This window comes from Corvus brachyrhynchos, unplaced genomic scaffold (genome assembly GCF_000691975.1).
Source record: "Corvus brachyrhynchos isolate BGI_N302 unplaced genomic scaffold, ASM69197v1 scaffold614, whole genome shotgun sequence".
In the NCBI taxonomy this organism is placed as follows: Eukaryota; Metazoa; Chordata; class Aves; order Passeriformes; family Corvidae; genus Corvus; species Corvus brachyrhynchos.
In genome coordinates, this window is record NW_008237444.1 from 491,173 (window position 1) to 504,033 (window position 12,861).

At 36.3% G+C, this 12,861-nt stretch overlaps 1 protein-coding gene and 1 long non-coding RNA gene across 2 annotated transcripts in view; both read right to left on the reverse strand.

The window, feature by feature from the left end:
* The window catches only part of COMMD10 (COMM domain containing 10), a 107,062-nt gene that overhangs the window by 17,415 nt on the left and 76,786 nt on the right, over positions 1-12,861 (reverse strand). The window lies entirely within an intron of this gene.
* On the reverse strand, positions 2,093-10,362 carry LOC108446028. Its single transcript, XR_001861129.1, has 3 exons — positions 6,725-10,362; positions 5,570-5,622; positions 2,093-2,117 (listed from the first exon to the last, which is right to left on the reverse strand). It is a non-coding gene; the product is annotated as an uncharacterized LOC108446028 (long non-coding RNA).

The window sequence follows — 12,861 nt, forward strand, 5'->3', positions numbered from 1 at the left end:
CACTGACTACCATGGATCCACGCAAGGGTTCAATCACTAATACATGTTCTGTTTGATCTTTCATCTCCCACAAGATCTCGTCCCAAAAACACCCCTGACAAGATCCAGGAGGTTCAATATCAAAAAGTAACTCTCGAGAAATATAGGAGAAATTTTTGAAAAGCCAGTTAAAAAAAAGTTCTAGATCTTCCGGTTCCATTACTTTTTTGTTTTGTTGTTCAAGGATTCCTTTAACTTCTAGGTACATTTCTTTCTGTGGCTCAGAGAGCCCCATTTCCCACGATTCTTCCATAGTCCAGAGAGAATATCCAAACCAAGATGAGAAGAGAGAGGTCTAGAGTGGTTATTTTACTCACTAATCTTCCTCAGGGATCGGTATCTTGCAGGCATTCCTCCACCAGTTTGTTGCAGCGGGGATTACTGCAACAAGCATATTTCAAACCAGGAATCCCGTGGAAACGAAGTATATATGGACAGATTCGTGGTAGATGTTTCAGAGATGTTTATTTCTCCAGCCGCATGGCCGGGGCTCAGCTCAGGAACTCCGCAGTCACGGGACCCGAGGGTCCTTGGCCACACCGGGGAACACAAACCAACCAATGGGAAATGAGACTGACCAGGGGCAGGGAAACCCCGTGTCTCCCCCCCAGGGCCCATCTCCCAGGGCTCCATGGCAGGGGGAGGAGACCCCAACAGAAAAAGGCACCCAAAATAAATGAACTCATTGTAGAGATGATTTCTAACAAAAATGAAATATGCTCAAGGGCATCCACATTTTATGTAAATGCTTAGCATGAAATTATTTTATTATGGTTAAGATAAATATCAGTGGACAAAAGTGGGGAATGGAACAGGGTAAAAGTATCAGTTTTTATTGTATTAATTCAACTAATACTACACCAGTGTAGACTAGAAGAGCTACAATTGTGTACACAAGTGTATAAAAATGTACACAAGTGAGCTTTCCAGCATCCATGAGAACTTACCAAAGGCACACTACATTTGTTCACAGGTTTGTGTGTCGTCTGCAGCACAGCATGAGATTAGACTGGCTATACAGTCTAATGCTTTCTTGGTAAGTTTACCTAGCTCTGATGTTCAGTTCTCCCTTTTGCAGAAAGATGAAATGACTTGGCCAAGACTTCTGCTGACTTCATTTTCCTCTTGATCCTCAACACTAACAGCTGAAGTTTTAAAAGTGGCACTTCTGAAAAAACTTAGGAGACTGTAAGAGTGGTAACTTGCCTCATACATAATCTCCTACTAGCAGTTTATATTTTTTACTAGGAGTAAAGTGCAGATCTGAATAAATCAGTAAATTCAGTTTCCTCATGTTGTAATGAAGAGCTGTAACACCTTGATTCTTCAGACATTTTTATGTATTTTCAATCCAAATCTGGACATCTTTTGCATGAGAGATGATGTGAACTTCTATACTACCTAGATTCTACTTTCATAGTCCAACAGAAAGTAGTAAGTCACACGACGTATTTCTAAAAAAAACCCTCATCCCTACAATACAAAAAAGTTTCTATCAAAAAATTAAGTGAAACCTTATTTGAAAATTACTTGCTTTTCAAATAATCTAATTAATTAACACACAGGTTTTAGGCAAATCCGTCCATTTCAAAAGACAATTAATATCTCTGCACAGAACATTAAGTCTTACATGGCCATAGGAGCACCAACACTTAAGTTCAATACTGTACCATCTTGCTAGAGGGAAAATGTAGAGTAGTTCTTTTGTAAACGCTATTAAAAATGTAGGAGATATTTTTTGGTTTGGAAAATTTAATTTTTTTAATCCATAACCCTTAAATGTCACACACACTGAAAACCCACACGCATTCTAAGCAAAGCAGATCAGAAGCAGGCAGCATATATTAATAACAATGGAGCTATTAGCATGGAATCAGAATGCCAGTCTTAACATGAGCAGGTCACATGTCTTGTACAGCAAGCAGACTGACAGTACAAATTTTCTCAATATGCAAACCTTTTGTCCCAAACTACTTTTGTGAAAATTGTGACACGTGCATTTTATACAGTCAGGATAAAACAAGTAAGTGTCATTATTTTTATAACACATACCTGTATTTGGTTTTGCCCAAGTAGAACTGACAGAGAACAGAAAAAATAAATTAAATAGGGAAAAAATTACCATTAAACAAAACTAAGATAGAAAATGCTTTTTTTTTCCTGTATTAGAAATTATTTCAAAAAGTGACTTTGACGCATGTTACAGGAATATCTAGTAATACTATGGAAGCTAGAGATACAATCTTGGAGAAGGAAGCCATTTTCATCATAGAATCACAGACTGGCTTATGCTGGAAGGAACCCTAAGCGTCATCTCGTTCCAACCTCTCTGCAGTGGGCAAGGATGTCATTCACTGGATCAGGTTGCTCAGGAACCCATCCAACCTGGCCTTGAATATTTCCAGGGATAGAAAGTGCAACGGATTTTCTTTTTGCAATACTAGAAAATCAAAGAATTATGAAAAACACAGGCATATTTGATGCTTGACTCCATTCCTAATCCAAGTTGATCCTAAAGCCCTCTACAAACTTTTCAAACTTGAAATCACCTCAGTGGTCCAGAGAGAAACACCTTTTGTCATGTTCTGCTAACCAGAATTTCAATTCCATTTAAATTCCACCAATTTCAATTGATAATCACTCTTCAGACTTTCTCTTCTCCCTTTATGCATTTGCAGGTTAAGTATTTCAAACACTTTGGTATTGCTGTCAAAAGTCCTTGAAACTACCTGTTGAAACAGTGTGTCTGGCCCTCAAAAGTCGTCAAATACGAATTTATTTTTCACAGATCTACTTATATTATCAAAAGAACCCTTCTATCATGTCTTTAATTGACAACATAAACTTGGAAATACACTCTTGGTCATTAAAATTTTTGCTTGGTGTTACAGAATTAGACCAAACTGGTGCTTCAGTTTAATTCTATCTCAGAACACAAAACCTGACCAATTCTCAAGCAAGTCACCCCATGGGTCAAAATGCCAGAAATTATGGAACAAAGATTTGGAATGAAAAATGTAAAGGAAATATGCCAGAAAAGTTTCCTTTAAAAGATAATTAGCTTTCCAGATTAAAAAATATATAATACTTTCAGATTTCTTCTGTTTCACTGTGAACCCAATGCTTTAAAGGCAGTATCTGTGCGTTCCCATCAAGCACCCTTTCAGAATTCAATTGGATTTCTTGAGTCTTATGTGAATTTGTCTATAAACCTCAACAGACCTCTATTCATAAGCTTGTCCCATCTTTCCTTAAATTCACATAAAAAGTTTGCAACCGCAATTTTGGGCACAGCTTTCCAAAGGATTATTGTTTACATGACCGTACCACCATTTTAGCTTCAATTAAAAACACTTCCTAGTGTATCAGCTCAATTTATAAAGTTAGTATGAGTCAATGACAGTTGTATTGCTAATCTCTAAATGCCTTCCCTCCATCTGTTAATTGTCACGCCATTGTCAAATTGAGGGGAACATATTAAGTCGCTGCTTAAAGGTTATTCTGCATTTTATCCACTCAGCTTTAGAATGATACTGTTTTAAAAAGCAATAACGAGGAATTTGCCTGAACTCCCAAAGCACTCTAACTCTCAGTTCTGTTTTCTTCCACTTTTATTCCAGTTTCGCTTTACTGAAGAATCTAGTTTTCTCTCTATACACAGAACTCTCAGTTTGTGAGGTCTTCCCTTCCTTTCAGGAAAAAAAACATGCTTAACTCCAGGAACACGCAGAATATGACTTTGAAATGTGAATGAACTTTAGAAAAGAATGATTTCCTGCTTTTAGTTCTATTTTCAAAAGTAAGAATCCATGTGAGTAAAGAAAAAAATATGATGATGATGATGATTATGAAATTACATTGGTAATGAAACAGAATTATTGCTCACCACCAACCCTCTTGCAAACAGGCATTTTTTTCTACAATATTTTTTTCAACATCTGGATAATTCCTTCAATTTTGAATTCCCATTCCTGAAGTCCCCTTTTTTATAAAATGGTTGCTGTTCTTTCGAATTAGGAATTCTAGAACATTATATTATTTTTAAGTAAACACAAAGTATAGTCATTGATTCAATCGTAGTTTCTGCAGATTTAGTACATATTGTTTCTTCAACACTTACACTTTTCAAATTTAAGAACCCAATGATCCCTTTTTCTATCACATATTGGATAAAAATAAATGTGTTAACTATTAATAAAATTACAATTACAGTAAAAATACAAAAAATCTTATTCAGACTACAAAAAGGATGTAACTGATTTATTTTTTTGCTGCTGAAGTGCCTACTGCTTCTCTAGATGGTAAAATACTTTTACTTCCTTGCGCAATCCCCTTGTGCAAGGTTATCACTTCAATTCATCTACTCACTCCTTTTATTTCATTAAAATGTAGTCTGCTGCTCTACTGTAGAAGTTCCCAATCTGCTGCTAAACACTAGACTTTGCCTAAACATGTCTAAATATGCTTCAAGATTTCATACAGCTTTAGGTGACAGCAGATTAAAGTAAAAAAGGATTTCCACCTAGACAAATCTGATAATGACTTTCTATCGTTGTCAACTGTTTATCAGCTTATGTTAAAAGACAGCTGATTTCTATGCATATGCAACTGGTTAAAGCAGCACAGTTCAAGAGAGTTCAGCTGACATACTTTTATCCATAAGAAGCAAACTGGGTCATGTGTGTCAACTTTTCAAATCCACAAAGACTTTCAGGCAGAAGAATGTAGTTGCATGTTATATTCTCGTAATAGCTTAGCCTCTTCAAACCATTACAAAGCTGGGTATGCATCTGCATGGTAGGAAGCACTATCCCAAAACTGAATGTGCAACAGGTTTTCTTTCTTCTACCAATATTTCAGAGTTTTTTCAATAAAAAAGCAACAACTTGTCTAAATTTAGTAAGTAAAAGAATTCATAGTTCTTGAAAAGTATTTAATCCCAAATACACTTTATAGCACACATAATACTTTTTAGAGCATTAATACTCATTAAATTGCTTTATGTTTTTACAACAATCAAGAACACTTTATTACTGGATTGGGGGTTGTTTTGTTTGTTGCAGGGGTTCTGTTTGGTTGGTTGGTTCTTTGTTTTAGAATCTAAGCAGCTAAAATTTTATCTAAAGGAATATGGGTAGACCCTTCAAATTTCTTAGTCACAGATGGAGTTTACTGTAAGCTAAACAAGAATAATATTGGAACATTCACATATGTCAACATTTAAATCCAATTTATTTACTTTCTAAGGTTGTATCTTTTTCCCCACCATAAGCAGTGTGATGTCCTTCACCAAGGCTTCTACTTACCATGTAAAACTTCTAATTAAGAACAAAGAAATATTTTCATAACATTTAACATAATTCTGTGATTTTTGTTGGCAATTGTATTAACGTAACTCTAATTGACACTAAGGTTTTTGATAAATATATATGTCCACTGCTTTTTTATAGAACTAAACAACAGGCAAGCTTATTATTTTCCTAATACAAAAAAAAAAAAAAGACAAGAACACTATAAAGCCAAAATTTACTGTAATGACTTGATGAATCTTGAGTCGTAAAATAACACTCAATGTTTAGTGCTCTGCAGGAAAGCAGAGAAATGAGACGTAAAAGAGGAAAAAAGTCTACAAGACATACTCTGCATATAGGGAAATATTTGAAGATGCTGAAAGTGATTTTCTCTCTCTGAGTATGTGTCACAGCATTTTTCAGGAACAGTATCTACACCTAAGTAATTGTTAACATTAGCATAACAGTTTTAAATTCGTTTTGATTCAAGTCTGTTATGCTCACAGAATTCAGCACAACAGAAGTACAGTTCCAGGTGAAGATCTTGCTTTGTCTCCTCAGCTCCCTTTGCAAGAGTCTCAAGCACAGGCTGCAGAGACAATCTTTGTTCTTCATTTAGCCACCTCTCCTTGTTGACAGCTTTGTTTTTTGATTTTTGTCTTTACAGCAATGAAGAAAACAAAGATCATGTTGAATGAACCTTATTGCCTTGGTCCTTCTGTATAGAAGTAGTTTAGTATTTGATAACTCGCAAATTTACTGGCACTTGTGTAACAAAAACCAGCTCAACATTTGGACAGCTTATGATTTCACAGTGCATCTGCAGAGGTCATACATAATACATACTTTTCTGAGGTTTGTCCAAATAAAAGGAACTGAACAAACGGCAATCTGAGCTGATGACATTGACGTAATCATAGCTGGAAAATGTAATGCTGCACTGAATATGTCAAAATTATATTGCAATAGCCAGTTTGAATATTTAGAAAGTTCAACAAATCCAGTGCCCATATATGCAGAGAAATATTATATATAGTATTCTACATCATCAAGCACAAAGTGTACACGGCGTTCAGAAAGAGAAAGGGAATACAGATCCTAAGGAGTACTGAGAACTTTGTATTTAACACCACATCACTGGTATAATGCTACACCTCAAAATGCAGAGAAGAGTGGTCAGGACAAAGGCAGGGAGAAAATTAGAAGTAATTAATTATTGAGATGCTTGGAGATGGTTTACCTCAGCACCCCCAAATTTCTTCAAAGTGCAGGATTCCTTAAGTTTATTACAGAGCATAAATACAACAGGAGCTTAAATGTGACTGAGAGAGAAAGAAGAGGGTAAAAGAACATTGGAAAGAAAACAAATGGACATAAATTAGCCAAATATTCACCTCAAATCGAAATGAAGATTCCTGAACACTGTGACAGAGAAGCCTGGAAGAGTCTTGCCATCAAAGTAACGGGGAAAAAAATCTGAATTAATTTTATAATGAAGATCAGAGAACTTACAAAGGTGCTATATGACAGAGCAATCTAATGAAAGCAAGGAAATAATAGCAGATGTTTAGCTCCAGATTCTTAAATTCTCACCTAAAGAGTGATGCACCCTAAATCAAGAAGACATCTCTGAGTGCTATATCACTAAACATATTAGTTTCTCAAAGCATGCTAAATATTAAGCCAGATCAAAAATAAATCAAAAATCCACTGGATATTGACAGCTACAGTCAGCTAGTGCCACAAGCCTCCACTGCAACTTAAAATCATGATGCTCAAAACAAGCAAGCAGCCACCAACATACCTTACTCTCTCCCCACTGATTGCAATGCTGTTGCCAATATGACCCAAGATGACATAAAGCTTTCAGTTCTACATCCAACACATCATCAATACCAACATGTACCTTAACTTTATCACACCTACAAAATCCCAGAAGTAGGCTTTCTACTACTGTGAAGTGACAGAATAGTGTATCAGATTGTCAGTCCATTTGTTTATTTTGCTTCTGTATATGTGACAGCTTGTAAGATAAAAATCCACGCTGCCCAGACTCTCAGTTTTGTGTACCATGCCCGAGATGATGTGTACTCTAAGCAGCATCTCTCCCACACCTAATTTTCCAGCAAACATCCTAAACAACGTTAGACTCAGTGATGTCAGAAATAGCTTCAGGGAATATTGTGTATTGTCACTGTGAAACAGGCACAGCAGGTTACTTCAGAGAATAATCTTTTTCATTAAAATTTTAAGAAGTGAAATATCATTAGATGATTCATTCCCTGCAATCTGTATTGTTTTGTAAAATAACTGAAAAAGGAGTTCATTGACCCATGTTTTACTTTTTTTTCCCCTCTAATTCTCTTGGGTGCAGAGGAAAGAAAGTCTTCAAAACTCTCCAAAGCAGTTTGTTTTATTCCTCCATTTGAGACGAGTCCCAAAAGGGCCAGTCTGTAGCTAAATGAACACATGCAGAATATTTAATTTTGCTACCATCATAGCACTGATTTCCACACAACAGAAAGAAAACATTCTCAGTCAGCTCTTGTCCAAGTTGAAAATCTCCAATCTTCCTATCTGTTTCCATATAATCTCATCTCCTACAGCCTATTGCTTCTGCACCAAAAACCCCTGAAGCTTTCTTTATTCAAATTTTTCTTTAAACGCTGTCTTCTGATGCTTTTTTCAGATACACAAGAGAAACTAATTTTAATTTTCTTCTTGTGCTTTCATTCAGCTAATGGATATAAAAAGAACATTTAAACTGCAAAGCTGAATTCAGGAGATTTTGTAGAAGGATCCTGTCACACTTCAGTAATTGTATATAACTAAACAATCTGCACTTGAGTGAAAATAAGTTTAAGGTTTTTAATGAAAAGTTCCCCCAAATAGTAAGAAAGGTTTCCCATTCCTGAAATATTGCTTTGAAGACTGAGGACCTGTGTGAGGCACACTCTGATTTCTAAAAGCAAATTTGTAAAGAAGTAATGTGTAGTAGTATCTTTAGCAGTTTTGCAGGTTTTTTTATTTACAAGAAAGAGGAGGTATAAATAAAACAATGACAAAGCCAGCAAATTCCTCATCAGGTGCATGTCTGTATGAACAAATATGGAGTAAACAGTAAATTCATATATCAGAGACCATGAGCACTAAAAAAAATTAAATAAAAGACTATGCAAATTCAAGCGACGTGGTTCATGGAAGCCACAGTTTAGGACCATGTCTGAATGGGAAAAAAAGAAAAGGGACATTGTGCTTTCAAATATATTTGGAAAAGAGCAGTGTTTCTCAGCACAAGTCAAAAGCTACCACAATACACAGCCACTAAACAAAATGCCTATCTTTACATGCTACTTTCAAGGATCACTCTGTTGAGAACAGGAGATTCAAAAGAGGCAACATGTGTAAAGTATACATTGTAGATTTGATACAGAGGAAAGGAGCAGTTCCAGCATGTGAGAACAATATCGAGTTAAAAAAATTTGAACGTCTTCAAATGATCACAAGGAGTTGGTGGTGAAAGATTTACAAGATTTTGTTACTATTTTTACTTTTATATAACTGACATTTCAGTATTGTCCTTCATTCTAAATCACAATTTACTGTACTGCTAGATGCGGATGTTTGCATAACTACCATAACTCCCAGGATAATGGATGATGTAGTATTACAGTCTTAGTACTACAGTACTGAATTTGAATAGAGACATACAAGAATGAAGCAGAACAGAAAAAAGGGCCTCTGGCCACCTGCTTTTCTTGACTCCTCTCAGCTATCTTTCCTTCTCTAAATAATAAATCTGCTCTATCACACTAACAGGAGTAATTTTTCAAAACATCCACTTCGGGATATAGCATTTCCAAATAGAAATACCAAATCTAGGCAGACAAGGGAAGAGAAAGAAAGGAAGACAATCTAATGAGAGTAGCTATTCACCTGGCTTTTTATTTGTTCACTCTTGATGTGCTTTGGGATATATTGTTTAATTATTATTACACAAAGATAGAAATTGTGCTCCAGGTAATCTTTGTAAAAATTCAGTCAGGAACATGCACATCAATCATGCTCTGATTGCCAGTAAGTCTCATCAAGCTTTACAGTGTATTTGGAAACAGGACAAACTATTCTCCCCTTCACTGGCATGCCAGTAATTAAAATAAAAATAATTAATTGAGATCAAGTGTTTGCTGTGAAGCTCTGTAGTTTTAAAAAACCTTAAACCAGGAGCTTAGAAGTGGAACAAATATTCAAGAATAGAAACTTAAGCATGCAAATGTTTTGAGATTTTAACTACTAAACATGGGAAAACTTGGGTGGCACACTGCCTTGCAAACTGTTGATAGTGATCCGTCACAGGGCAAATCAGGATTAAAATGTAAGAATTAGAAATTACTTACAGCCTCTTTCCTATGCCCAGTATCTTTCTTTTCCCTCAAATTTTCAAAACATTTCTAAATGAACTGCAAAACATTTTATACTGTTTCAAGCTCCTTCTTGGAACAAACACCCAAATCCTTATTTCTTCTGGATATTTTGGGTTTCTGACCTGACTTCAGAAACAGCATTGTAGACACACAAATGCCAAGGTATCACCAACTTCCAATCTCCTAAATTTTTTTCTTCTCCAGGCTCAAAAGAATTTAAGCTTTTAATACAGACAGTTAAGAATGTTTCAGTATAGCAACTTTCCGGTCAAAAATGCTGAATATGACATGTCCCTGCAAAAAACTTAAATTCTAACAAAAGTTTACCTAGAAACATGCCTGCTCTTCTGACTGCTGCTCTGCCTGCTTCCCTGGGCCTGAAGACTGTCAAGGACACAAGGCCATTCTCTACCAATCTCTCCAGAGGGCTGCTGCAGAGCAAAAAGTACTGGGACAGCCACAGGTTGGGATTTCCAAACCAGTGCCACCCCTGTCTTGTGGGCAATGAAGATCCTGGGTTTCTGAGCTCCGAGCCTGAAAGCAGCACCTCCGGGGCCTGCTGGAAGCTCTGCCCCACAGGCTGTCTGGGGGCCCGCCCGAGCCTCCCAGCCACCCCAACACCTGCTAGTCTGCCATGCAGGGTAGCCTACAAAGTCATCTGGGTCATCTTGGGATCTGGTAAGTTCCTCTGTAAGAAACCAAGATCCCTATCTGTACATGACTTTCCCACACCTACTGTTAGGTGTGGGAAGGCTTTGTAGTTACTACAGCCTCAGCCTGCTTGATAAAGACAACGGGCTTTTGTTGCAAAGGACAAAGCAAAGTAAGTATCTGGTCTTCATCTGTGTTACTGGTGGGGTTTTGAACTACTTAAAAACAATATAAAAGAACATGCAATACATTAATCTTTTTGCTCCCTCGCCCCTTCACTGGGACTTGATTTTGTACTCTCTAAGGCTACTGCTTTAATCATATTTGTGGTATCATCCTAGAGAACCAGTCTGCCCCTTAAAATTTGGATTGGAAACAAAATTCAGGCTGTTATTACTTATACTTCAGGTAAAATATTTGAACAGCAAAAGACGTTACATATACTATGACATGTTGGATCCAGAAATCCTGACCATGTATGAAATATCTACCAACCAAATCTGAATGGTAAAATCAAATAAACAATGTTCATTAAATAACAGATTGCTTTAGATACTTTCATTTAAAATGGACCAAAGAAGCGTGGAAAAAAAGCCTTACAGTCACGCATTGTATCTGTTGCAATGCAAGTAACACATACACAGCTTAAAAACAATAGTGAAATTTTAAGTTTCTGAGGACAACCAGTAAACTAGGAAAAATAGGGTGGTTTCTTAAGCAAAATAAGCTTTAAAATTAAGTAGAAATACACTGCGCTGAAAATGGATGAGAAGCTGGTGAGGTATCCAGTAATGATGCATTTAAATAAGCAATTTGGCTAGAATTTGCAGTCATCTGTGAATAATTTATCAAATTGAGTAAAGCAGCTCAAAAGAGTACACTGGCTAAAAACAGCTGAATATTCTTGCAGTGACAAAATTCAGAGTCTCCCTCAGTTTCAGTTCCTTTTCTTCTAAATCCATAAAATCAGTGAGAACACTCCAGTACACTGCCTAGGTGACAGCTGATCACAGACTATATTTTCCTCCAAAATATTCCTGAATAAAGACTGTAAAAATGGTAAAAGGCTTTCTTCTTTCTCTGAGAAAACAAAACAAACACAAAATACAACTACTAAGGAATCACACACGTTCACATTCAGACAACAGGCTCTTCACACATGCTGCAAAGCATGACCAGAGCCTGAGATCAGGTGCACTGTCTTATCCCACAAGTCATACAGACTCCTGTTCTCAGCAGCCTATGCACAGCCTGTATCATAACACAGTCTTTATGTATTAACCGTCCAGAATTAAAAAAAAATAAAATTCATACACTGTATTCAGACTGGTTTGATTTGATTTTTTAAGTATTTTCAATTCTAGCCTTACTGGTGAGAAGAAATCATAGAATTATGAAATGGTTTGGGTTGGAAAGGAGTTTTAAGCATCATCTAGTCCAACCCCCTGGAAATGAGCAGGGACATCTCCAACTAGATCAGGTTATCCAAAACCCATCCAACGCTGCAGAAGAGCAATACATTCTAGCTAGTTATAAAAGAACTCACTCTGTAAGACAAGTGTGAATAGCTTTTGCACCTTATCACTGTCCTGTGATCAGGAAAAGCATATTTATTGCAATGAACTGTAGAGCCCAAGGCCCCTACTAAATCTCTAATTACAACATACTTTTATTTATACCACAGGGCTTATTATCCTTAGCAAGCATGCTTACCTGGAACATGATGGCAGAGAGCAACTTATTTCAAGCATTTCAATATTGAGTCCCTTCTTTTCTATCTGTAGTTTAGCCATCATAAATATGCTTTCACCCAAATACAAAAAACTCCAGTTTCTTGCACCCTGCCTTTAATATAATGCAACGTTTTGCTATCCCTCAGTAATGCAGCTCACCAAAAAAATCTTATCCCCCCCCATTCCAAACACAAGCAGACTTCACTCAAATTTGTAAGTTCCCATCTCTCCACTAAATTTCTCAAATGTAGCTTCCAAAAAGGGAATACCATCATCTTTTTACTGTTTATCCAGATCATGTAACAATTCATAAAAAACCCCAACATTTAACCCTTAACATTAAAGCATTTCAAATGCTTAAACCAAAATCTTGATGCCCTACTGAGCATGGAAAAGTCTGAAAAAACTGTCTCTACTTTGTGAAGCCCATGGATGGGCTCTCCTCAAAATACTGAACATCAAGGTGAACAAAGTACATACTGACATGATCAAAGTATTTAGTTTAACAAAGCCAAATGACTCCACATAAGAAAGTTCTACAATATTACGCTTATCAGCAGAACAAAATGGCATTGCTCAGTATGTCATGGGTGAAATATGTTTTAAGATTAAGACAAAATTAATTTTCCTAATTAAAAAAAAAACATAAAAATGCTCCACTTTACAGCTCTGAGGACAGAATACTGAAAAGGCCCTAAAGACTATTAATTAAAAGACTTTCAT